Source organism: Sphaerodactylus townsendi, linkage group LG10, assembly GCF_021028975.2.
Source record: "Sphaerodactylus townsendi isolate TG3544 linkage group LG10, MPM_Stown_v2.3, whole genome shotgun sequence".
NCBI classification, from domain to species: Eukaryota; Metazoa; Chordata; class Lepidosauria; order Squamata; family Sphaerodactylidae; genus Sphaerodactylus; species Sphaerodactylus townsendi.
This window is the reverse complement of record NC_059434.1, coordinates 57,676,984-57,704,079: the sequence shown is the minus strand read 5'-3', so window position 1 is coordinate 57,704,079 and position 27,096 is coordinate 57,676,984.

Below are 27,096 nucleotides of genomic sequence, written 5' to 3'. Positions count from 1 at the left end.
GTCTGATATTTTTAATGTGCTACTGTTCAGTGGAATATTATTTAGACTGTGACATGAATAAAAATATTTGCACACAAAACTCTATTAGGACCAATAAAATATATGGCTTAGTTCCCTGGTATGCTGTTTGCGGTTGAAATTTTGGGCAAAGATGTGATTGGACTTACAAAAGAAAAAGTTTACTTGCACTGTGATGTATAATTTGACACCTTTCACTTGATTTATCCCAGTTTTTCTTTTCACACAGCTCCCTGGTTGTTCCAAGGAATCGAGGCAGAACCGGGACGTAATGCCCCAGCTGTTTCCACACAAGCCTACATCTTTTTCCATTTGCACCACAATCTCTTCTGCAATCTCTTCCGCAAATGCGCAGACAACCTCCATTTCCCATGTTCTGATTGGCTGATTCTCCCCCCCATTTCCCCACTCACTTTCACTAGTTTAGTTTAAATGACTTTGAACCCAAAACGCCTTCCGTTTTGCAGTGGGGAAAAAAACACAGAGAAGAGGACAGCGAAGTCTCTCAAGCAACTGCAAGCATTTCCTAAGCCAATGCAAACATTTGTTGCTCCCAGTGCCTGTTGATTGATGAGGTGGGCTAAGTGGTGATATGGGAAAAATAGACTAGTTCTGCCCCAGTTCTTCTCCCATGATGTTTGCACGGCAGTAGGGTCACACAAGGACATTTTAAAAGTACCACCACTTTGGAGGTTTTTGAAAGTTGTGGGGCAAAGGGAAAATAGTGGTGCAACACCGGGGCAGACCCTGTGAAGCTTCGGGAACAGTGCGGAATTCCCGGCTGCACAGGGATATTTTCCATGCTCACCCTGGGATATTTTGACCCAGGATATTTTAACTATGCAAAAATGGCCAATGTGTAGGATATGGGAGACCTAGGTTAAAATTCCCAGCCAGCCATCATTGCTAGGTAATCTTGAACCATTTACTGTCTCACACGCTGAAACCTATCTCTCAGGGTTTGAGGTGAATAAAAGGAAAGCAGTTATTTCCCTTGAGGAAAGCTAGTATGAAAGTATACAAGAACAATATGAAAATAGAGTACCAGATTATTCCAGTAAATTTTGAAGTCAATCTGAAAACTTCTGACTAGGAGAAAGGTCTGTTTAATATTTTGGGGAAAAAATAAAAAGGTTTCAGTAGGAGCCGTGTAATATCTCAGAAGTATTTTGGTTATTGAGATTTTGCCAACTTTTGTAACTGCTCAGAAAAAGACACACCACACATCAGGGTAAAAATTAGGCTTCATTAATAGTTGGTCTGCATCATTGAAACACTGCCCTCACTTTCACTGTTGGTTGCTATCTACCAAATAGCCTATGGCAACCAGTGTTTGCGGTAATTCTACCCTGGCTCCAAACTTGGCCAGTGTTACTGCTGACTTCATTTATTCCAGCCTGACTTCGTTGGAGCCAGCCTTCACAATAAGCTGTTGTGTCTTTTGCTCTATGGGCTGTATTTTTGCAACGTTCAATATATGAGCTGTCACAAAACTGCACTCCAGCTTTATAAGATGTAAACTGGTTTATAGGCAGAAACTGTATGTATTCAACAGTATCAGAAAATTAACAGTGGTAGCTTTCCATTAGTATTGTGTGTCTGTGCAATGAAAAGCTTTACCTGCTTATTTTATGTTTCTTAGACAGCTCTTAAAAGCATGCAGACTCCACACTGTAAAGGTTCACAGCTTATCTAGGTGTAGTCCTATCTAGTGAACCAGCTTCGTGTTGAAGTTAAGAACAGCAGACTCTAATCTGGAGAAACGGGTTTGATTCCCCACTCTTCCGCATGAGGTTTGGACCCTAATCTGGTGAATTGGGCTTGTTTCTTCCATGTGAAGTCTGCTGGGTGGCTTTGGGCAAGTCATAGTTCTCTCAGAACTTTTTCAGCCCCATCTACTTCACAAGGTTTCTGCTATGGGGGTGGGGGGAAGGGAAGCTAATTGTAACCCACTTAAGACTCCTTAAAGGTAGAAAAACAGTGGAACAACTCTTCTAATACTCTTACAGTTCTGTCCTAAATAGAGTTCTAATTCCATTGGTTTTAGTGGATTTACAAGAGTGTAATTCTGCTTAGGACTGTTCTTAAGTTACTGTTTAAAAACATTGTCCACATAACATCTTCATACTCACTGTGGGAGTTCATGTGTAGGAGTGAAGAATCAACCCTGGTTCTTCAGATTAGGGTTGGAAAACTGTAGTGAAAGAGAGATCAATAGCACTGCATCAGCCTGGAGGGAGGTCTGGAGGGAGTGCTGCACAGCTGTGACCTGGGCTTTCTCATGTATTTCATATGAAATGATATAGAAGATTTAACCCAATGTGTTCTGTGCAATTAAACCCATTTAATAAATGGTAAACAACAAATTGCACAGTTCGGGTTCAATGGATGGTCATCTTTGCATACAATTCCTGTTCAATTTAACAGGGCTTGCATAAGAAAATGTCCGCTGGATTGTGCCCAGGAACTCAGTGCTGGCTCCTGTTTTTCCTCTAGTGCTTCCTATGGAATCTACATCTGTTATGTCTGTGCATCCTCTTTTCTCTCTTCCATCCTTAACAATCCCTGTGCTGCATTCTTTGTATGTTCCAACACTGATTGTTTTCTAGGTTAGCTTTGCTTTGGTCCCTGTTGCTCTGGGATGTCTTTTTTCTAATCTCCTTCCCAGACTGAACTCATTTCCTTTCTTGGCCTTTCTCCTTCTGACCCTTTCCAAGCTTCCTTGACACCTGCCCAGAGCTCTTTTCCTGCCAAACCTAGACTATGACAATTATGCACCGAAAGCATTTAAACAAACCAAAACTGGGAGATGCAGTACATACGACCATTTTTATGCTTCATTCATTTACTGTTTTCTTTGTGATCTTTCTCTCTCTCTCTTTCTGTAGGGTGTAATTATAAAAATCGAAGTTACAAGTCATGTGGCTATTTTTTTTAAAGTAGCACGTGCAACATTCATAAGTTCTGATACATTTCACTCAATGGCAATAATTAAAGTCTATGCAATAAAATGTGTCACTAATTTTGTTTCCATTGAATACACTTCCAAAGTTCTTCCTCATTAGAGATAATGTTATTGGCACTTTTTCTTCTAGTAATCCAATCTGATACTTGGGTGGGTTTTTTTGTATATAATGTTCATGTTTCTTTGGTCAAATCTATCTTGTTTCTTTGCTCCTCCCCCTGAAGAAAACACAAGGAGAAAATAAAAAAGTGACTATCTTTACATAATAACCACAGAACAGGAAACACACATCTTATCCATCCTCTCAGGATGACTTTTCATTTTGAAGACATCAGCCAATTAGTCTTATGTGGAATCAGAAAGACTTTTTTTTCTCTGTTAGGTCAACAGTGATGACAATGTAGCTGGCTTGAGTAATATTAAGCAATTTCTATACTTTTCTGTGGTATATTTGATTTTTGACACTGTGGCTGGATCAATTTGAGTTAATTTGTGGCAGTTCAATAGAAGGATGGCCTCTCCTTTGTTATGGACCAATATACAGATTTTTTCTTATCAGTTGAACAAGCCAGAAATTCAGAGAAACAAGAGTTCGGCACCTAAACATCACCACCGAATGAGGCAGATGGGAGACCAGGAATTCAAATCTTCCTGGGAAATACCCTGCCTTAATGATAAGACATTCCACCCCAAAGTCTGTTGCCCCACCTGAGGTCTTTCCACAACCAACCCATCAGGTCTCAAAAAATCCTGTACCATCTCAGCCCCAGCACAGTACTCATCATCGTAACCAGGCAACGACACTTTTAATTACTATAAGCCTTCTCCTGGAGGGGAGGAACGTGTAGTTCCACCTCCTTGACAGAGTATTTAAGGCCTCAGTGCACACATGGTCTTTGTTGTTGTATATAATCCACTGCTGACTGCCTCCTGCCTTGACTCCTGCAACTCATCCTGGAGCAGAACATGCTTTGTAGAAGGCTTTTGTCCCTTTGAATTACTTTCTACTCCAGTCCAAACATTTTTAAACCAAGTGGTATGTCATACTAAACCATTAGCAAGAAGATGCTACACTGGTAGTGCATACCTGGAAGGAAAATTTCAGTATACAAGCACGATAAAGCACAAGCAATGCCCATGTAAAAATCCATACAGATAGTACACAGATGGAAATCTGTATGATTTCTCAATAGGCATCACAAGTGTTTAAGAAAGATGCAGGTGCTGTGATTAATTTGTGATCCAAAGGAAAGCGCTATTCTTCTCATTCTCACCTCATTCTCATACAATGCTACAAGAGATACTTGAGTGAAGAGGCAGAGAACTAGCTCCGAAAAGCATGCATTTATCTAGATGTATGTATGTAAGTCTGCTTCTGACAGTAATGTGAAACTGTCTGTCTGCTTTCCTGAACTATTGCTATTTTCTCCATTTGATACTTGATCTTCAATTTGATCTTCAATTTCCTGTTTCCTGTTTAACGTCTGTTGTTGGCCAAAGCAGCCACAGTCCAGCTGATACAAATATATGCACATCTACATAAAAATATTAATGTGTATGGCCTAAAGTGTATAAATATGCATAGTCATAATAGGTTTGTGGGACTATCTAAACATCAAGGATTATATCGAGCTCTTCTGTCATCATTGCATTCACAGTTATTTCCATGAGGAAACCTTCCTGTGGAATACAAATGTGAGGGGACTCTACTATTTGCATATGCTATGCATTTTTGTCACATTTGCATTTTGCTATTTCTGTTGTTCCTGACGCATATTAAAGCCATCAGATCTTATTACCCTCAAATTCCTCAACTGCTGTCTTATGTGTATTCCTCCAGCAAAGCCAACACCTGCGTGTTGAGACTGGGAAAAATCAGCTGTGTGGTTTCCCAGAGCTGAGATTAACCAACATCCTGTTTCTAAACCCCAACCTCTGTTTTTGCAAAGGAGCAACACAGAGATATTAAAAACCTCGATTCATTTTTGGACATTTAAAATCCTCCATCCTTTGTTCCTTCTCATCTGAAAAGATTATCCCATCTGTTGTGTTTATATTGCTGACAGAATGACAAGCCCAAACAGTACCAAACTATAAAAGAACAAAAATAGAAAGAGATTTTTAAATCACACTAAAAGTTAATACTTGAATAAGAGAAACTGTTTATATAAGTCAAACTCCTTGAAATGGGACCTACTTCTAAATTTACTGTACTGTAAACTGTACTGTAAACTGTAAAAGAACCTGACACTACTCTCCAAAATTAAACACAGTAATCTCAAATCAATTTAAACTGAGCAAATTGTATTTTTTCATATTAATGTTTATAAATATGTTAGCCAGATTCAACAGTCTTCCTTCAACCTCTACCAATGGAAGGTATCACCAAATTCCAAAACAACAAAGACACTGTCGCTGTGGCTCCATTGACTCTCTTACCCATGTCCTCCGAGAGTGTCAAATAAATGCAGATGCGCGACTCAGATTAATTCACCCTTTATTAGTGGCAAGGAGAATTTCTAACCCTACTGTTGCCATACATTTTCTTCTTGGAGATTACAATGCTCATACAACACGTATGGTAGCTCTATACCTGACAACCATTTTAAAGTGCTAATTTATTCCCATTTTATTACTTTTAACTGTATTTTTAAATATATATATATATTATACCAGTACACTAAACCAAATTGGTTTTTTATTATTTGGCACAGAATCAAATTTTTAAATATAAAATATGATGCATAAAACAAACGTAGAACTTCTTATAAAAGATAGGTATCTTCTCCAATCTGTCTAATCTGCATGGTAGGATACCTATTGCTGTATCATTTTGCTTTTAACTTGCTAAACAGATCTATTTTTATTGCAATTTTATATTAGATTGTATTTTTACATTGATGTGTAGGGGTATTTATTGTCATTTGCTCTGGCTATTTCTTTTTTTTAAAAAAAAAGTCTGAAGTGATTTGAACCCCTTGAAGTCAACCGTCAAGTTATCCTTGCTATTTCCTTGCTACTGAACTATACTTGAGACTGAAGAATGTGTCTGTGTAAATCTTGATCTATTTATGCCTATTAAAGGTTAATAAAGATAAAGATAAAGTTTATAAATATATAGTATTACTGAGATTGTAATTCATGACTCTTTTGCACCCAAATTTACCATGCCACCCCACAGAATATTCTCTTATTGTTATCTTTCCTCCTCCTTACTGGCCCCATGATTCCTCCAAGTGATGAAGCTTTTTTCCAGTGCTGAATAACTTCTATCTGTGGACAGAGACCCTTCAGACTGCACGTGTTAATGGTCCCCATGAAAAATACTTTTAAAAAATTAATGTATCCTGGAGGAACTATCTTAATTTAGAACTAGTCTTTTTCTCAAGAAGGGTGGCATTTAATTTCCTTTTGGGGAAAATTTAGCAGTAATCAAAGTACAAAGTATATAGTTGTAGGGAAAATCTACATCATCTTAATAATTTATTTGGAAAAGTTAACACCACAAGCTGGTAAATCACCAAAGATATATATGTTACTGGTTTCAGAGAGGTCAGAAGTCATCCTCCATCCTGTAATCTTTCATTGAGGTGATCATCCCTTTCACCCTGGCAAAAAATCAAAAGTTCTGCAATTTTTCTCAAAAATAAATTATTGGTAATAAACAATTGAATCTGCATTCCCCCTTCTTGATGAAAAGATAAATGATGGGCTATCATTTGTATAGTTTATGATAACTGATTTTGCTGATTTTGCGAAAGGCAATATGATTTTAATTTAGTTGAGTTCCTCAGCTCCTACTGAAAATAATGTTACTTCAGAATTGTTAAGTATAAATGTAGTGAAATTGTTAGTTATAGTGAATGCATATGTAGTCATGTTCCAATAGAAGTGTCCCACAACCCCAAAAATAGGAGAGCAAAATTTGGATTTGGATCTAATTGACTTGAATTTTTCAGGAAATCTGGATATTTATGAACCCCTATATTGAGAATACTAGGTCCATTAGAGCCAATTCTGAATGTTACCCACATCTGTCCCACTCCCCTCACTTACCTTGAGTCAAGCAGCTGCAGAGGATGCCTCTGAGCCCTATCTGGAGCCCTGAGGTCGCAGCAAACGGTACATTGCTCCATGACGCAGCTCTGTGCTTTCCACAACCTTGGAGACCCACAAGGAGCTAGGCTGTGTGGCTTGCAGCTCTGCACTGCTGCTGCCTCAAACACCAAGTGGAGCCTGGAAAAGGAGATGGCAGTAGAGTTTTGTTCCAGCTGGGCTGGCCAGCCGATAAATATGGTAGAGAGGTGGTAGAGGGGATTCCCCACAGTCTTTTAAAACATCGGCAAGGCCGAAGTGGCCTGAAAAATGTAAAAAAAAAGGCATTATTTGGGATCTGATTTTCAACTCCTTTTAAATTGCTCCCAATTTTTTTCAAGAAGAAAAAACTCAAAACATATAAATAAAGTGTTTTTCAGAGTTGGGGGGGCTGGATTTGTTGAAGGCACACCCCAAATTTCCAATGTAACACTGCATAATTGTTGGGGGCATTAAGCATTTTTAAATTCAATAGTGCAGAATTTATTTATTTCCCTCTTCATACCCTGCTTTTCACTCCCCCCTTCCACTTTATTCTTACAACAACCCTGTGAGTAGGTTAGATTAAGAAACAGTGACTAGCCCAAGGTCACCCAGCAAGCCTCCATGGCAGAATGGGAATTTGAACCTGATTTTCCCAAATCCTACTCTCTCCTGTCTCTCACTGATTATCAGCTGTTTGACAGAGATGAAGGAAAGGCACATGTACACCCAGGGTTCTGGCTGCTTCTTCCTAACAGCTAGTGGAGAGATTTGTTAGGGAGATAGTGGAGAGATTAGATAGAGATAGTGGAGATTGTTAGAGATTAGATATTAGATAGTGATTAGATATTGATAGATTAGATTAGATATTAGATAGATAGATATTAGATAATTAGATATTAGATAGATATTAGATATTAGATAGAGAGATTAGATATTAGATAGTGGAGATTGTTAGAGATAGTGAAGAGATTTGTTAGGGAGGCCTTATTTCAACGTTCGTATTTTACACTTCCATGATGAAGGAAGAGTTCAAACTGAGGAAACGTAAAGGAATGACCATTTTCTGAAAAGAAAATTGCACGTACGGTTTCTTTACATCAGTTGAAATTGTTCAAATATTATTGGCTTCCTTCTCTTTCTAAAAATATATACTTTGATATTATTTTGGAACAAGAAAGAATTAGATTTTTTTTCTATCTCTGTTTTCTCCATAACCCTGGAATTATCCTGCCATCATTTCTGCATGCTCTCATTGTTTGTTACCATTTTAATATCTGCTCACTAAATTCAGCTTTGGGAAAGAAGACATACTTTTGTACTGAAGACAGCCTTTATTACTGGTAACAAAACTTCACATTCCGGAAAACCCAGAAAGGCAGATTAAAAAAAAAAACCAATACCAGCCTGTCAGAAAATTCAAGGTCACAGTAATTTCTACCAGCATTGTTGGTCTATTTACATAAAATGACAGTTGTGGTTACTGACTTCCCCAGCAATAGTATTTCATTCATGTAAGGATGTTCTGATTGACAGTCTCAGGGGTGGATTTGACACAACTTAAAATGAACTGACTCCATTGATGAGAGGCTAGAGTCTTCGTCAAGACATTGTAGATATTAATAGTGCAATCAGTAGAACCAGAGGAGTGGAACTCTGCTCACAACTGAACTGCAAGGAAATCTGAGATCATAAGCCTGCTTCCATTTCCTTTAAAAATGATTCAGTAAAAGAGTTGAATACAAAGCTTTACAAATTCATCTCCAATTCTATAAAAAAAATAAAAAATGCAGCCTTTATTAAGTTCACTTTGCCATGCTGGTCAAAATAACATTACATTTATCAAACTTGCTGAATTCTTTTTTACCATGCTGCACTCAGATTAGTATTCAACTGTACACATCTCTTCAGTTTCTAGAAGTTTGCTGCCATTTGCTTCCTTGAAGTGCAATACTAAACAGTTTACCTTTCTAAGCCCATTAACTTCAATGGACTTAGAAGGGCATAACAGACTGTTTCGGACTTGCTGTAAGTAATGCAAGGAATGAAATGGCAGCAAACTATGCTGCCGAGGCTTCAGAAAAATTCTCATACGTGTGATAGTTTGAGAACAAGAGCTTAGCACTTTGATATGGAGGGCATGGATACCTCAGTTTCCAAAGCTTCTTCACTGGCAACAGTTATTGCTCACATATGGTCACTGATGCTGGGGAGCCTTAGGAACTGAAATCCCAATGCTTCCTAGCTGAATCCATCTGAAGTTGAATCCATTTCAAGCATCCTGGAAGAATGGGCACTGCAAAGTATTTGTTCTCAGGAAAATCCAGAGCATTTTGATCTTAAAGATGACATGCCTGCTGTTGTTGAAGCTCTCTGATGCATTCTCTGATGCGAACCCTCTTTTGCCAAAGATGGTTTTGTGACTGAAGAACGTATGGAAAAGAGGGGAGCTAGTGGGAGACATTGTCTAGTGACACCAGCTTAGCTATTATGACACAGGTCCCAATTTCACGAATATTGGATTGTCTAATTATGTCTAATTTTCTAATTATGGTTTATTATTATCCAAACTGGGTAAGTCATTTTCTAAATTTCAAGTTTTGAATTCTGCTGTAATTACCTAATGGAACATTTATCTATTGTTTTAGATCTGTGAAAAATCGTTCACATGCAGAATTCTCAATGTTGCAGTCATCCCATAATGTTTCATCCTGAACACAGCTTGCTTTGTACTTTGCTCATCCTTCCCTTGGAACATGATAAAAGTTCCAGTTACAAACTAACACCAACAACACATAACATTGAAATGTAAGTGCACAAGTTAACCCCCACATACACACCACCATGAACTGGGATTCTAGAGTAAGCTTTAACCCATGCTTAGAATCCTGATTTTGGGCGGGGGGGACCCAATTCCAGTTATCTACATGTCATCTACATATGTTCATCAGCTACACTACTTACATCAAAAAAAGACTGGGTTTCTTTCCTGAGGTGCTGTCAAAAAAAAGTAAAGCACTATCTTCTGGGTATATACAGTAAAGTGGTATATAACTTTCTTTAGCAAGCAGTCAGTATAATTTCAGGGTCTTACTTTTGTAGAAATGTGGTAATTTCTAGAATTCATTTCTAACTTGGATTGTCCAAGTGAGAAGAAAAAGAGAATTGGGGGTGGGTGGTGGGTGGGTGGGTTAGAGGAACAAGGTATGTCTGGAGGCACAGTAAGTTTAGTTCAAGGCTTAATGTTGGCTTGCTATGTCTGAATACCCCCCCCCCCCTGGTTTTTATACAAACTTCTTCCCCCATTCACTTCATAGGAGGGAACAGCTTCATATCTGAGAAACTTCACTGAAATGACTATGGAAACCCTGTAGAGTTGCCAACATCTTGTTGGGGGTCTGGAGATCTCCTGGAATTTCAACCTACCTTCAGATGACAGAGATCAGTTATGGCATCATACCTCCCTGAGATTCCTCCCCTTCCCAAACACCAGCCTCCCAAGACTCCATCCCTAAATCTCTGTGGATTTCCAAACTCAGAACCCTATATGTGAAAATTAAAAGCAGGGAAACTTTATGACCACATGGAATCACTGGATCGAATCAGGTGCTTCTGTGTCAAACAGTCCTCAGACTACTAATGCTTGGAGCTAGTCTACTACTTAAGAAGTAATTACTCCAGAGTAAGCAGTCCAGGAATGGCAAGTTATCTATCTTTAAAACTATATTTAGTCTGAGAAACATGGAAGAAGAATTGACCCCCAGAGACATGGTAATGAACGCTCATTTGATGTGTTTCACATATCGGTTTCATTAAGTTGTCAAGAATATTGCTTTAGGATAGTACAACAGCCAAGAGACACTCTTTATTATTTTGTTGACTGGCTCAACTATACTGTAAAGCTAAAGCAGCAACACAAAATCCAACTTTGCCTCTTTTGGATTTTGGATTTATGATTTGTTCTATAACTACACATCTTTTGACAGTTTGTTATGAAGGCAATTGTCTGTTTTACCACCATTCAGTTGTATCTTTGTTTTGCAGAAGCCACTACACTTTGCTATTGTCATAAAGATTGAATGGGGTTTAAGTTTCTCTATTTTGAGCCTCCTGCTAAAGTAAACATTATGTTCAGTTACAGAGCTTTGCCATTACTACTTCGCTATTACTATAGTTTTCAGCATTTCACTGTGCTATGAAAATGAGGAAAACAAAGCAAGTTAGTTGATTAATTAAATAATCCTTTCTCAGGGTGGTGACAGATTGGTCATCAAAGGAAATTAAATTAAATAAAAACCAACTGTACGGGCTTTTGGCTCTATCAAGTTGTCTTGGCATTTAGAAAGGAATTTTAATTCAGGGTTTGTGATGTAGCTTATTGACTATGAAACTGATATTTTTTAATTTGTCAGCTTATGTTGTTAATAATTAACTATTCAACATATACTTTTTTCTAATTAATGTCATGTCTTTTTGTAGCTTTGTTATTGTGAAGTAGTACAGAACAACAATTAACTGTGTTTACTGATCACTGGAGATCTTTTGAAATGTGTTCATTCTTTTTCTTTAATTTCTGTTTCCATCAACACCCAGTCCTTTCCATCATAAACCATCTTCATTACATGGAATAATTTTTTAAAGCTTAGTCTTGATTATCCATAGTAGGGATATGTAGCTCAACATTTTTTTAAAAATCAATTTTTGGGGTAACCAGACTTCAGGGAGCCAAATAAAACATTAGTACTCTCATTGGCCAAAAACAGCAGTGTGAAAATAGTGTGAAAACAGTATAAACCCTTTTACACTGTTTTAAACCCTTTTACACCATCTTCACACCATTTTCACACTGCTGTTTTTGGCCCATGCGGAACCAGCCTCCATTTAGCATTTGGATCTGGGTTTTTTTTCTTTTGGGGACATTCTGACATTATTCCGTTCCATAATTTCCTATAGGGAATCTTTCTAGATGTCTGGAGGAGGTGGATATTTTGGCCAAATTACACCAAAACTGCAGTGGAGCTTCTGTAAGTTCGAAAAACGTAAAATGAGAGAATTTATACCCATGTACAACCCAAGAATCAATCAGGTCAAGTTGCCGCACGGGTTCCTTGGCGCCGGCCCATCGCTTCGCCAAGAGTGCTGGCGCGGCGTGAAAGTGCTGCTTCGCTTCCTTCCTCCGACGATATTCGTTAAGCCGCCTGAAAGTCGTTGGAGCTTCGCTTCATCGCTTCGCCCTCCCGACCCCCCTGGAGGTCGGAGGGACAGTGTGGGCGGGGCCCGAGGGCCAGCAGGCGACGACGCAGTGACATCGGTGGAGTAGAACCGGAGGAGGGGATGCACGGGTGTTCTTCCCAGCGGGCGCTGGGTTCGCGACTGGGCGCCGCCGGAAGACGCTTCCTCCCCAACAACAACCCTTTAAAGGGTTGTTGATTAGCGGCCTGACGCTGCAGCAGCGGGCGCACCTGGAATGCGCTTCCTCCCCCCAGCTGGCGCGCCAGGTCGCTTCTAATCAACGCAACCCTTTAAAGCGGTTGTTGTTGGGAGGAAGCTGCTCTTCCCGGCGGCGCGGTGCAAACCGCGCCGCTGGGAAGACACCGTCGCCCTCCTCCGTTCTACTCACAATGTCCTCGTTGTCGCCTGCTGGCCCTCGGAGCCCCGCCCACACTGTCCTCCGACCTCCAGGGGTCGGAGGGCAGCGTGGGCGGGGCTCCGACGGCCAGCAGGCGACGACGAGGACATCGTGAGTAGAACGGAGGAGGGCGAAGAGGCGCCCCCACGCCGCCAGCACTCTTGGCGCCCCCACGCCTGTGCGAACGGCGGCCTGGGGGCGGCGTTTTTACCGCCCCCTGGCCGTCGTTTATGGGCCGTGCGGAAACGGGCAAAGGTAATGTCAAGCCCAAGAACCCAGCACAAACGTCAACCCCCCAAATCAACTTGCACAATGTTGCAAGACCAATAAAACAAATTTAAAAGCAATTTAATTCCATTGCAAAAAAGGCTTTTTCCAATTCAACCTAGCCTGTAAGATGTCCCATTACTTTGATATGGGTATATTATGCATGCAGTGCTTACCCCATTGCTCTTTTTTTTTTACAATTAGCTTTTCCCACAATTTTCTGGGGATTCGCTTGGCAACCACTAATTTCCTTGCCCATCCCTTCCTTGTTGCCTATAGAAAAATAGAAACCTTTCAGGTTGCTCTGTTGGCTGAGAGTGGGAGGAACCACTGCTGGGTAGGCAGGGAAAGACAGAGAAAGTCAGGAGAGCCAAGCAAAGCCTAAGCGAGCTGAATGCACACAAAAGATCTTCACCTTCTCAACATAGAGAAAGGAAAAGTCACACTTGAAAAGGTTTTGGAAGCCATGGAACTTCTCTGATCTGTGATGCAGTGAGTTTGAGAGAGGGGGAAAACATATGCAGCCAAGAATCAGACCTGAAGGGAATATATCCTCACTGCTGGGCAGACCATATGCATATTACTCCCATCTTGCAGACACTCCACTGGCTGTCCATCAGCTCCTGGGCTCAATTTAAGATATTCACCATCACATGAAAAGTCCTTAGAACCTCCTATCTATGAGACCACATACATTTTCTCTACATGATGGTTCTCTGAACCTATACAATGTTTTATTGAATCTTTTCAAACTGAGAATAAAAAATAAAGTATCTTAAAAAAGGTACATCAACTGAAGTTCAAGTCTTACACAATTTCCTCAGTCTTGCTGAGTCTTCGGTGACATCCAGTCAAGTTTTTTTGCTCAGACTTTTTCAGTTTCCCTCCATACCACAGCTCCAATCCAAAACAGCTTGTATCATGCAGGTCTCAAAATCCACAGTCCAACTTTCTGGGTGGCCAGAGGAACACCATTTTCCACTTTCACCTGTCCAAAAGCAGGTTTGATTCAACTTTTCTATGGTTCACCTATGAATATTGATTTTTTTAAAAAAAAATTACTAGAGGACAACTATTTCTTCCACTTCTGCAACATTATAATACAGTTGTTTTTTAAAGGAGCCATTTAACATTTTCTTTAGAAATAGAGCTCCTCTCTCACTTAAGAGCTTTGGGGGAGTGGCTTTTTTGTCTATAAGATTTTTTAAAAAATAAAGCCACATGCTTCTTTGTGCAGCTGGTACATATCTGTTTGTTCCATGCTTATCTCATGTAAATATTTCTTTTATTGCAACTGAAAACCAGCACTTTATAAATCCACAGAAGCTTGAGCTGCTTTTATTATGCTTATTTGATTTCCATCTGCTTTTTTTTCTACTGGAAGAAACACCATACAATGTTCCAAGGAGTGGAAAATGCATTTAACAAGCCTGCAAATTACAACACATTGGTATTTATTAACTAAATGGTGAAGAAAATAAAAAGTAAAGAAATTGGGGTTAGAGCTGAACAGGAGCCCACATGTAAGAACTGAAAGAAAGCATTAAAAACAAAAAGGCTGGGAACTTTGATTCATTAAATGAGACAATTATGCACTAAAATGAGACAATTTCATTTCTGTCGTAACATACAGATATGTGCAGTGAGAGAGTTTGAGCTGAACCTATTTGGAAATTCTCATCCCACATGGCTGCAAATTATGCAATTATCTTGTTTCATTGCAATGATTGTCATATTTGTCATTTCTTTTAGACAATGCAGTATTCCCACTGTCAGATTGACTGGATTCCAGCATATACGTTTGGCTTTGAAGCAAAAGCAAATATACATGAGAGGAAATATATTTTTCCTTCTTTTTTGTGATTCATGGCAAAATATAAAATAAGTTATGCCAGTTGAATGAATATAGAATTAGACTGCACCTCGAAAGAACATATGTATATTTCTAAATACCAGGAATTTTGGAATAGGTTTGCTCTGGAGGATGTAATCTTTCTTGTAGAGGGTTAATTTTTTAAAAAAGCAAATTCCTAAAACTCAACACCTATGCTATTGACCCAGAATATTTTCAGTTTTATGTTATGTCAGTCATACCCAAACTCCCCAACTGTATCTGTCAAAAGTCTATGGTCATTTTTGCACTTGTAGTTTCCTTTGCATTGAGCGTATATTCCCTTCGAGATTGACTCTTGGTTATGTATAGATTTTCCCCTCTTTGGAACCACTATGCTCTCAAATCAGAGAATCTCTGTAGTTTCCAAAGGCTGTTACAAGTGGGTTTTTTTCTCTTCTTTCATAAGAAAAATGATGCTTTCTTTGAGTTTTTCCCCCTCCCCTCCTCCCTCTGCATACATAACATAAATTCTTAGGACCAAAATTTCAATCATTGGGGACACTTTCTTTTTACTTTAAAAAAAGAATTTTAACAAAAATATGTGACAAGTGCTTCCCACCCCCTCTGAAGTTTTGCAAATGGTGTGTGTGGAGGGTGCCTATGGAGATGGGAAGAACTCTCCTCATCTTTATAGGCACCTTGCTGGCTACCCCAGAGGCTTGTCAGATTTTCCTGCCTTTTTCACCTTAGGGACTGAGCTGCTTCTAATATGGTATCATACAATGATAAGAATCACTTTCCATCAGCCCTGTTATACTCCCAGAAGGTGAAGGAAGTCTGTTATTTTAAAACCTTTCTTGACAATCCCTTTGTACCAGGCACAAATAATAATAACACTGAGATAACTTACACAGAATAATATATTTATTAACAGAGAGTGGAGATGGGAATGGGATATGAATAACTTGGATGAAGCAATGGCTAAGGCAAGAGAACATACATTTACAACAGAAGCGCTTTGGCAGATAAGGAATATTTGTTTTCTGGCACAGGCTTAAGTGGGTTTGTTTGGTTTCAGTAAGATTAGATGGTAAATTTAGATGTTCTAAAGATGGTACAGTTACTTAGTTCTCAGTTTGTTCAGAAGGTACTCTGGCTAATGGATATCAAAACTGGGTTCTTGGTACATTCACTTCAGTACCCTCACTCAGCCCACACAGATAGAAAATCCCAAAACTAAAGCATAAAACACTCTTCTGAGAAATATAAAAGCAAAACCCAATACCACAGACTAACTGGCCCCAAGGATTCTTCTTCCTGGAAGAAATATTCCTCTCACTGGTTATTTACCTGCCCCTCAACCAGGGTCCCTCAATAACTCAGGGACCCGCAGTCTGTGCATAAACCCAGAAGTGATGTCATTGAATTGAAGAGATGTTCTAGAATTTGTGGAAATTCCAGAGTGCCTGGAATTGATTTGATGACATCAATATTAGGCTGGCACTAGAAGTGATGTTGCAATGCAGAATTTATGCAGTGCCAATCCACCTCCCACCTTTTTTCTCACCATAGCAGGAGAACTGCAATCTAGCCAGTAAGAAACCAGAAATGCAGTGTCTGGTCAGACATCAAGGATTAAAGGAGGATTGACAGTTGTTGCCAGAAGATAGAATCATTATTCCAGAGTCTGCAATTCCAAACAAAGCAAAACTGTACACCACTTGAGAGAAGTATAGTAAACAACAATGACCAATGCAATAATTCAGACACTGATATCTTCTACATGCATTACATGCCATTCAAAATAAAATTAGCAGCTGAGAATTATCAGTGCTATTTATGGGATGTGTTGACAGGTCCCATAGGAATAAGTGTATCTGCAGGTAACATTTTAGTGTATGGTGATGTTAATACCATAGAGACAACTATTACAGGCCATGATCATATTCCCATTTACCTTCTTTTAAGAGCAAGAAAATGACACAAAGATGAGACAAGACCAAAACTGACAGCAGTACCATACACGTACCTCCTTTTAACACCTCAAGGTTTGCAACCATATCTTGGAAAGGGGACAGCTATATAGCAAATGCCCAAACCATCAATACCAAATTTCATCCTGTACCCAAAGTAAGTGAGAATCTAAGCTGACTACTGGGTACCATAGAGTTGGCTACCCAAACATGATACAGCCTTCCAATAGATTAAACACCAATAATTACTAAACACCGTGTTTTAAAATATAACAACATGGAGAAGTTACTATCCAATGAGATACCAGTCAAACCAGACTTGGTATAGTTAGATTCAAGTCCAGTAGCACCTTAGGGACCAACAAGGTTGTACAGGTATAAGCTTTTGACCATCAAAGCTCTCTTCATTAGAAGCTTAATCAGAAGCTCTCATCTGAAGCTCTGAAATGGTTACACCTCTCATATCTTGCTGCTTTCTAAGGTGTATTGGACTTGAATCTAGCAGTCCAACATGGCTAGAGTGTAAAAGAGTCTTTGTATAGTATTTTTTGCAAAATGAACATCCTGTTCTATTTGCATCACAAATAGAATGGAAGTATGACCGAATTGAAAAGGAATGTTTAGCAATAGTATTTACCTGAGAAAATTGGATTAGTACATATCAAGTCAAAAATACATCCAGATTGACAGTAATCATGAACCACTGGAAATCATTTTCAAGAAATCTTTGCTATCACCTCCAAAAACAAAACACCCACAGTAGGAATTTGGCAGGGAGAAGGAAACTGAATGATGGAGAAAAAACTAGAGGATAAGGCAGGGGGAGCAGAAGCTAGTATGGCAGGAATAGAATTTCCCACAGAACTATGTGGGCATATAATTATATAATATACTAATCAGAAACATACTGAAATACATAAACACAGATTAAGAATGGATAGCACATTGTTAAAGTCAATAAAACCACATTTAAAAAACAAACTGAGCCTGAACTAATAAAATGCAGTAAACTATAGTAAACTAAGAAGTAGTAAGCCACAATAAAAGAAACTGTCTATTAAACTTGACAATTATATAATAATATGGATATAATGAAACCATATAAAGATTTATATAAGATATGATAATGTAAGACAAATGATTAATGGACACCATAAACAGTTCCATGAGAAAATAAATAAAATGGACAACAGACTTTGGTTTTGCATACAGTCTAACAATCAGGAAGCCTAATGCCTGGTAGATCAGCATAGGAAGGGCATTCCAAAATCTAGATTGCAATGGAAGAAAAAAATCTTTTCCTAGAACTCATCTTTCCACATCAGAAGGCACAAGATCTCTGGTAGAAAAAGACCTAAGCTGTGTAGCAGGTATATACAGGAGTCTCTTTGAGCATGTACTATAAGTGGATGGTCCCATCGATGCCCTCCAAAGGAGAAGATTATGTGAACTCTCTAGCTTTGATCCCATCTAAAATTTCTGCGGAAGGATGACTCCCCCTCTAACTGCAGTCCCAACTGCCCTTTCCAAGCTGCTTGTGGAGATGGAAGCCAGATATGACTTGGGAGAGTCTGAGGTGTGCCACACGAGGTGGAAATCACCACGCATTGCCCCTTCGCATGCATGGAAATTTTAGACTGAGTGCAGCTTCTGCATGGCAAAGTGAAATAGATGTATTAGATTAGTGGAAGCAGGCTGAGGCCAGATGATATCCAATTCTTATTCAGGCAGTACATTTTGTGGTGTGTGCAGGAAAGACCAGATTCATCTCCTGAGGTCTATCTGCTTTCTGCTATTTCTTCACAAGCTGCAGGCTCATCAGGCTGCTTCTGCTCAGAAAGTCTAAAAGAAAAAAAAATCTGTATTATATAATTTTGCCAACAGAGTGCTAGAAGCTGCAATCAAATGGATTTGCACCTGCAGACCTATTTGAGACATGAATAGGAGTTTGCCAGTGCAAATGGAATTACAATTGCAACCCTGTGAACGGTATCTTGAGAAAAGATCAGATAAGCTTCCTTAAATATAGGATAAGATTGTATTCAAATATATGCTGTTTGACTGGCTTATAATCTTTGTTCTTTATTACTGTGAATGCTTATTGATGATGGCATGAGATTTTGCTACCCATTGGGTTGCTGTACAATGGGACATTATTTCTATTGTGTGTGACGTTAAACAATAGCTACTGTGCATGGCTTGATACATTCACTATGCAACAATAAACCTAACAAGTTTGTTGCAGCTGGTTTGGAATAATATTAATTTTGTAACTGTAAATCGTAATTGTGATCTGCTTTATTTGAAATGTATATATATTTATGGGGGTTTTGTTGTTCTTTGCAGTTTTGAGGAATGAAAATCAGGTTTGCTGTAGAAAATGCCAGTTTCTCAAGGTTTTCATTACTTCCACATGCTAGCGTTTTCATAGATGCAATGTCTTGTGCCCATGGAAATGCCAGCATTTTAAAGTAGCTAAAACATTCTTCTGGATCCATACTAGGGTTTCTGAGGACACTAGTTCTTGTGCCCATGAAATAAGATTTTCCTGCCTCTCTCTTCCTGCAGCTATCTGAAATGCCAAAATGCCCTCCAAATCCTGTTTTTTGGATAAAAGAGACCCACACAAACAAAATTGGATGCCAACATGGCAGAATGTCAACTGATCAGGTGTTGCAGAGATCCACCGCGCTGGCCCAGCTCACAGATTTGCCCCGCTGGCGCATTTACAAGGTGCACTGGCAAGGTGGGCGAATGCGGTACTGCGAGTTCACATCCACTCCACAGAGCCATTCACCCATCCACCTTTGGATGGGGCTGTCACATATATATCTAAGATGTAGCAGTGAAGCACATGTCCTTTTCCATGATCCAAAGGATGAGAGTCAAAGAGCTATTTGTCCTTAGTTCTTACCCTGTGGTTCATGTTCTGTGGCCTGGATAAGTGACCTGTTGGATTATGGACTGGCCTCAAGATACATTTTGTTCTTATAATTTATTTTCTATATATTCAAATTGATTTTTTAAATTATGTCTGATAGTATTTTTATTTGTGGTAGTCACTTTGGGCCCCATTAATGAGAAGAGTGGCCAGCCTATAAACTCATTGTCAAACAATTTGTTCATTTACTTTATTTACAATCCACGTTTCTTGCTGAATTACAAAATTTAGTAATGAAATAGGAATATTATAAGACCTATATTAAACATTTTAAGAAACATATCAATTGTCCAAGTCTTGCCAACTCTGGAGTTCTAAGTCAAATGAGCAAGACAAGGTGGGTATCCAACAGTAGCTGGGGATAAAGTATGAGGATTCAGATGAGTAGAATCACACTTTTCAAACTCCATAGTAAACAATGTGGGCCATTTATGCATGCATTAACACATAGCTGTTTGCTTTGCAGTCAGGTTTCTCCACAGTTTTTTGTTTACACAGGGTGCTCCTCCTGCGGAGTGTCCCTAACTGAGCTGATCCACCATTTTGCCCACCTGCCACCTCCTTGTTGTTTCTGTGCAACCTTCATTTACCTGCCACCTTTCTTTTTCTGCCATTTCTGTCAATTTCATGCCAATGTCACACAGAGTCTATATTCAACAACAACAAAGATGTTCAGGACTAGGTTGAGGAAGCCACAGCCACTTGTCTTGTCTGTCTCATGGCTGAGACAGTTCTGCCATTAACTTGACTCTGCAGAATCAGGTTTGGTGGCGGAGCTTTGCCTTGGAACTTTGCCTCCTTGAAACAGAAGGTATAACCATTTGTAGCAAGACTGAGTTTGAAAGAGTTCCTATGCTAAATGATCAAGGGATTTTTTTTTCAAATGCAGGTGCTCTTTGAGATTATGGTATGTTTACACAAGCAGATGAAGAAAACAAGGGAGAGCAAAATCCTCCCATCAGGTGCCAAATAATTACAACACCCTGTATTTTTTTTTACTGCTCTAAAGACCTCATCCCCCTTACTATTATATAATAACATGTTGCAAAGGGAACAATCTGAAAGCAATTAATCAAAAGAGATGGAACATGAAATGGCGTGTTCTTCCAATGGTTTTAGTGGGGATGGTGAACAAAGGTTGTGCCAGGTTGCTTCAATCTATCAGCCTTCAAAAAGATGAGAAGCTGCCTTTTGTTTTAACTTTGGGGTGTGAACATAAACCATGTGGCCTGCATCCTCCCCAACCACTTTTGCAAAAAAACTGCACAGATGATGTTTACTTTCCCCAAAAGGAGTCACTTGACTCTGGTGTTCTGAGCTGGAGAAAAGGAGGCCGCAATTCAGATGCAAGGCTAGAGAAACAGCTGCTCTCTTCTGCTGGCTCTGGATCAGAGTGTCATAATCAGGATTCTGAACATATAATGTACTATTGTTCCCCACCCTCCAAAAAAAAATTAAGAAAGGAATTTGGGTCTGGACTATAATGTAAAATATCACATTGCTTGAGCCTGTATACATACACATACACACACCTGGCAGAAATGCAAATACTTGTATCTCATAAAAACAAATAAACTTTGGGATGTTCTGTAGGGCTAAATGGTTTTTAACCCCCCTTCCCCATGGCATTACCAAGGTTGAATAATGGGAAGACACTAGCAGTCAAATAACTTTAGACTTTCACCAACTGATTGCATCTGTATATCATTAAGTAGCATTTCTCAAGTTGTCTATTGTCTATAATAATCCTATTCAAGTAAGTGGTATCAGGTTTAGAATCTGTATATAGTCTACAGTGATGGATCTCCCACCTAAAGACTGCACAAATGACATAATAGGGAGTTAGATGCCACTATGGATTGCCAAAGTACTGCTAACAAAAGACAGCCTAATCTAGCACAGGTAGGGTTCGCATCCTCAGTGTGAGGCCTAGAGTTCTCCTGGAATTAGAAGCGTTGGTTTTTATACTCTACTTTTCTCTCCTGTAAGGAGTCTCAAAGCAGCTTACAATCACCTGCCCTTCTCTTCAACACAACAGACACCTTGTAAGTAGTTTTGAGAGTACTGAGAGAGTTCTGAGAGAGTTCTGAGAGAACTGTGACTAGCCCAAGGACACCCAGAAGGCTTCCTGTTTGGGAGCAGGGAAACAAACCCAATTCACCAGATAAGAGTCCACTGTTCATGTGGAGGAGCGGGGAATCAAACCCGATTCTCCAGATTAGAGTCCACCCCTCCTTACCACTGTACTTTGCTGGCTCTCTGGTCTCTAGAACAGATCTCTAGACTAGACTTTCAACTAATTGATCTTTTGACTATCAAGATCAGTTCCCCCTTGGAAAAATGGAAGATTTGGACAGTGGGCTATAAAACATCACATTCTTGCTGAGCTCCTTCCCGCTCCAAACTCTACCCACCCCAGGCTCTGCCCCAAATCTCCAGGCATTTCTTAACTCAGAAGGTGGAACCCTTAGCACAGGAAACTTCAGTGAATTAATGTATCAACAGTAGTTATGTTAAGCTGATTATAAGAGAAGGTAACATAAATTGCCATGTCATGATTCATCGGATGACTACAGGCCTTTTGGAACACAAAACTTTTAAGGAATGTTTTTTGTCGGCTCTCAGAGGAGACTGCTAATAAACAGAATTCACTTGTCTTCTTCCCCTCTCTAGAAAATCATAATCAACACAGCAAGCACTTGTACTGCTGGGCACCAAGCAAATATGAGTATATATATAGGTGATTAAACAAAGCACATACATTCATTAGTTGTGTGATGCTAAAAAAAATTCACTGGCAGGACAAGGCATTGTAGAATGGAGAAAGCTATTTTAGAAATGTAGGGACAAATTTATACTAATGCCAATACTAAAATTACACACTCTATAGGATAATCCTAATAATGGTTACTTTGAAGTCTTGCTAGTTCAATATAGTTCTTAGTAATCACATTTAGGACTCTATTTTCCAAATTGTACTATATGCCCATATAACAATGTTTGCATTATGGTCTTCTGAAGAATGCCCGTAACTCTTCATTGTAATCTCATAAATGCACACTTAAAATGTGAAAATGATCACAATTTATTATATTTAAAATAATTATATCTCGGTTTTTAATCCATTGGTTCTTCAGAGCAGCTCACACAGAACCATCTGAAAGGACACCATATAAGAATAAGTCTATAGTTCATTCCAGTGATCATTGTTGTTATTGTAGGTATTTGCTTTTTTCTGCATTGTCGTATAGTTTCTGCATGACTCACACTGCTCCTTTCCCTTAGACGGTTGTTCTCAGAGGCACTTCTACTGCATCAATTTTGAATTCCATTTCCTAGTCTTATTGTGTTCATTGAATGCCTTATGTTGTGTGATTTCCTCTTCACTTCGTAATCCACTTTGAATCTCAGTGAGAAAGGTGCGCAGAACAAGCTAAATAAAGTACAAACAATATTAAAGGGAACTAAATAAAAATATCCACCAGCAATTACTCTGACAACAAAAGCTGATGCTAAAAATCATTATGTTCAGAAAATGATGCTTGATTTTCTAGGACATTTTGTTACTGTTTAGTTACAGTTCTCCAACAAAGGAACTTAAAAACAAGAGTCCAGGAGAAAATTGTTCAATCAGAATACATGACCAATACCAATACTACTGGAAGTTCACCAGATAAGAGTCCAGATAAGGAGATTGCAGAGAAGCTGAATGAATTCTTTCCATCTGTCTTCACCCAAGAGGAGGTGAGGAATATTCCTGCATCTGAACCAAGCTTCTTAGGAGGCGAATCCGAGGAACTAGCGAAGATAGTGGTAGACAAGGAAGAAGTTCTGGCAGCCATTGATAAGCTAAATGTTACCAAATCCCCTGGCCCAGATTGCATTCACCCAAGAGTTCTTAAAGAGCTCAAGCATGAAATTGCTGATCTTCTCACCTTAATATGCAACTTATCCCTGAAATCAGGCTCCATCCCTGAAGACTGGAAGATGGCCAATGTCACACCAATCTTTAAGAAAGGATCTAGGGGGGACCCGGGAAATTACAGGCCAGTCAGTTTGACATCTGTTCCTGGTAAATTAGTAGAATCTATCATTAAAGATAAAATTATAAAACATGTAGAAAAGCAAGACCTGCTGAGAAAGAGTCAGCATGGCTTTTGCAGAGGCAAATCCTGTCTTACAAACTTACTAGAGTTCTTTGAGGGTGTAAACAGGCATGTGGACAGGGGTGAGCCGGTGGACATTGTCTATTTGGATTTCCAAAAGGCTTTTGACAAAGTTCCTCACCAGAGACTGTTGAGAAAACTCAGCAATGAAGGAATAAGAGGGGAAGTCCTCCTATGGATTAAAAACTGGTTGAGAAACAGGAAACAAAGAGTGGGTGTAAATGGGAAGTTCTCACAATGGAGAGATGTTGGGAGTGGTGTCCCCCAAGGATCCGTTTTGGGACCAGTGCTCTTTAACCTATTCATAAATGACCTGGAAGTAGGGGTGGGTAGCGTGGTGGCCAAGTTTGCAGATGATACCAAATTATGTAGGGTGGTGAGAACCACAAAGGATTGCGAAGAGCTCCAAGCGGACCTTGATAAATTAGGTGAGTGGGCTCAGAAATGGCAAATGCAGTTCAATGTAGCAAAATGTAAAGTGATGCACATAGGGGCAAAAAATCCAAACTTCACATACACGCTACAGGGGTCAGTGTTATCAGTCACAGACCAGGAAAGGGATTTAGGCGTCTTAGTTGATAGTTCCATGGGAATGTCAACTCAATGCATGGCAGCTGTGAAAAAGGCAAACTCTATGCTGGGGATCATTAGAAAAGGAATTGATAATAAAACTGCAAAGATTGTCATGCCCTTATATAAAGCAGTGGTGCGACCGCACTTGGAGTACTGTGTCCAGTTCTGGTCGCCGCATCTCAAAAAGAATATTGAGGAGATAGAAAAAGTGCAGAGAAGGGCAACAAGGATGATTGAGGGACTGGAGCACCTTCCCTATGAGGAGAGGCTGCAGCATTTGGGACTCTTTAGTTTGGAGAGGAGGCAGCTGAGGGGGGATATGATTGAAGTCTACAAAATTATGCATGGGGTAGAAAATGTTGACAGAGAGAAATTTTTCTCTCTTTCTCACAATACTAGAACCAGGGGGCATTCATGGAAAATGCTGGGGAAGAATTAGGACTAATAAAAGGAAACACTTCTTCACGCATAGCGTGTGATTGGTGTTTGGAATATGCTGCCACAGGAGGTGGTGATGGCCACTAACCTGGATAGCTTTAAAAGGGGCTTGGACAGATTTATGGAGGAGAAGTCGATTTATGGCTACCAATCTTGATCCTCTTTGATCTGAGATTGCAAATGCCTTAACAGACCAGGTGATTGGGAGCAACAGCCGCAGAAGGCCATTACGTTCACATCCTACATGTGAGCTCCCAAAGGCACCTGGTGGGCCACTGCAAGTAGCAGAGAGCTGGACTAGATGGACTTTGGTCTGATCCAGCTGGCTTGTTCTTATGTTCTTATGAAGTTGAGAAGCTGCTGTGGAAAGGAAATCACTGCTTTCTGCCTCTTCCTTCAGCCGAATTCTGCTTCTGCGAAAGGCAAAAAGCACTGCAGTCTTCTGATTTTCATGGCATTGAGTATTATGTCATGCTAGAGTTTCCAGATCTGGCTAGAGAAATTCCTGGAAATCTAGGGCTGTGCTTGTGGAGGGAGAATTTTAGGGAGTAGTTATAACCTAAAATATGTGGTATGCTCCCCACCAAACAAAAACAGGTTTTTCCCTTCCCAGAAGTGTTTGAAGACCAGTTCACCAAAGAGTGGGAGCAGCCTGCTGCTAACAAGCAGTTCCCTAGTTTGCTCCGTAGGCTTTATGCTCACACCGAATACACCAATGAGCTGCTTCAGGTCCCACTCATTGACACTTCTGTGACGACCTTGCAGTCCACTGGCTTACTTACCAAATACAGTCAAGGGGAGATTAAAGATACTGCAGACAGGAGGACTGAACTGTTTTGCAAAAGGGCCCACGAGGCCATGGCCATGAGCATTAAATAGGCAGCCACTGCCTCCAAAGTTTCTAGGGCTTCCAGAGTCTGGGCCAAGAAACTTTTAGAGCTCATCCCTCTTACAGAGGAGAGAATGGTCAAGGGAGTCAGTAGAATTCTGATGGCTGCTGCCTTCTGCACTGATGCTACCCTCGACAATCTGACTTTTTCAGCAAGGGCCATAGTTTCCTTGGTTGCTGTCAGAAGGTTACTTTTGCTAAAAGCATGGCAAATTGAATGAAGGGCCAAAGCCAGACTCACGGAGTTTGTTTTCAAGGGCAATGAGCTGTTTGGGGAAGAGCTGAATAGACCAAAGTAATGCCCAAACTTTTTTGCAGGTTCGCTGCCCTTTAAATTCCTGGAGATTTGGGGTGAAGCCTTGGGAGGAAGGCATTTAGGAAGGTGAGAGACATCAGTGGGGTATAATGCCATAGACTCCACCCTCCAGAGCAGCCATTTTCTCTAGGAGAACACCTATATGTGAATCATTTTGATACATTTGGAAGTACAACATATCACTTGGAAACAATCATCTCAGTCTTCTCATAGCTGTTATTCTGTCACAATCTACATTTTTGGTTACTGAAGAGTTGCTAACCTGATTTTTAAAGCCCACAAAAAGAGCCAAAGAAAACTATTTTAAGTTGTATTTTAAAAAGCCTCTCAGGTGCCCTATATTTTGGACCATTTTGTTATTTAAAAGAACTTTCTTTATCATAGAGCCACTGCGCGTGCATTTTGCAAATGAAACCAGGGACCAGAATCTAAATAAATGTGGAATTTAAATTATACACTCAGCTGTACATTTGTTGGATGTAACATGATAAATATTTACACATGGATAAAAAATAAGGTGTACTCAGTACATAGCTTGTGAACTTACATAGCTTGTGAACAGGGATAGTAATTGCATTTGAGCAGATTGAACCTTCCTCCAAGGAGCTTTCCATCAGCCTGAATAATAGGCAAGAATTAATAATGTATGAGGAGAAGATGAGGTAAAATAAGGTGTTGTGTGGGATGTGGGGGGGGGGGAGAAATAGGCTATGCAGAGAAATAGAAAGCATGTTGAAATTATGTTGAAGAGGAAGAGGAGGAGAAGTTTGGTCCCCCCCCCCACTTTCTCTCCTGTAAGGACTCTCAAAGCAGCTTATAAACTCCTTCCCTTCCTCCCCCCACAAGTTCTATGAGAACTGTGATTAGCCCAAGGTCATTCAGCAGGCTTCATGTGTAAAAGCAGGGAAACAAATCCAGTTCTCTAGATAAAAGTCCTCTGCTCATGTGGAGGATTGAGGAATCAAACCCTGTGCTCCAGATTAGAGCCCATCGCTTTTAGCCACAACACC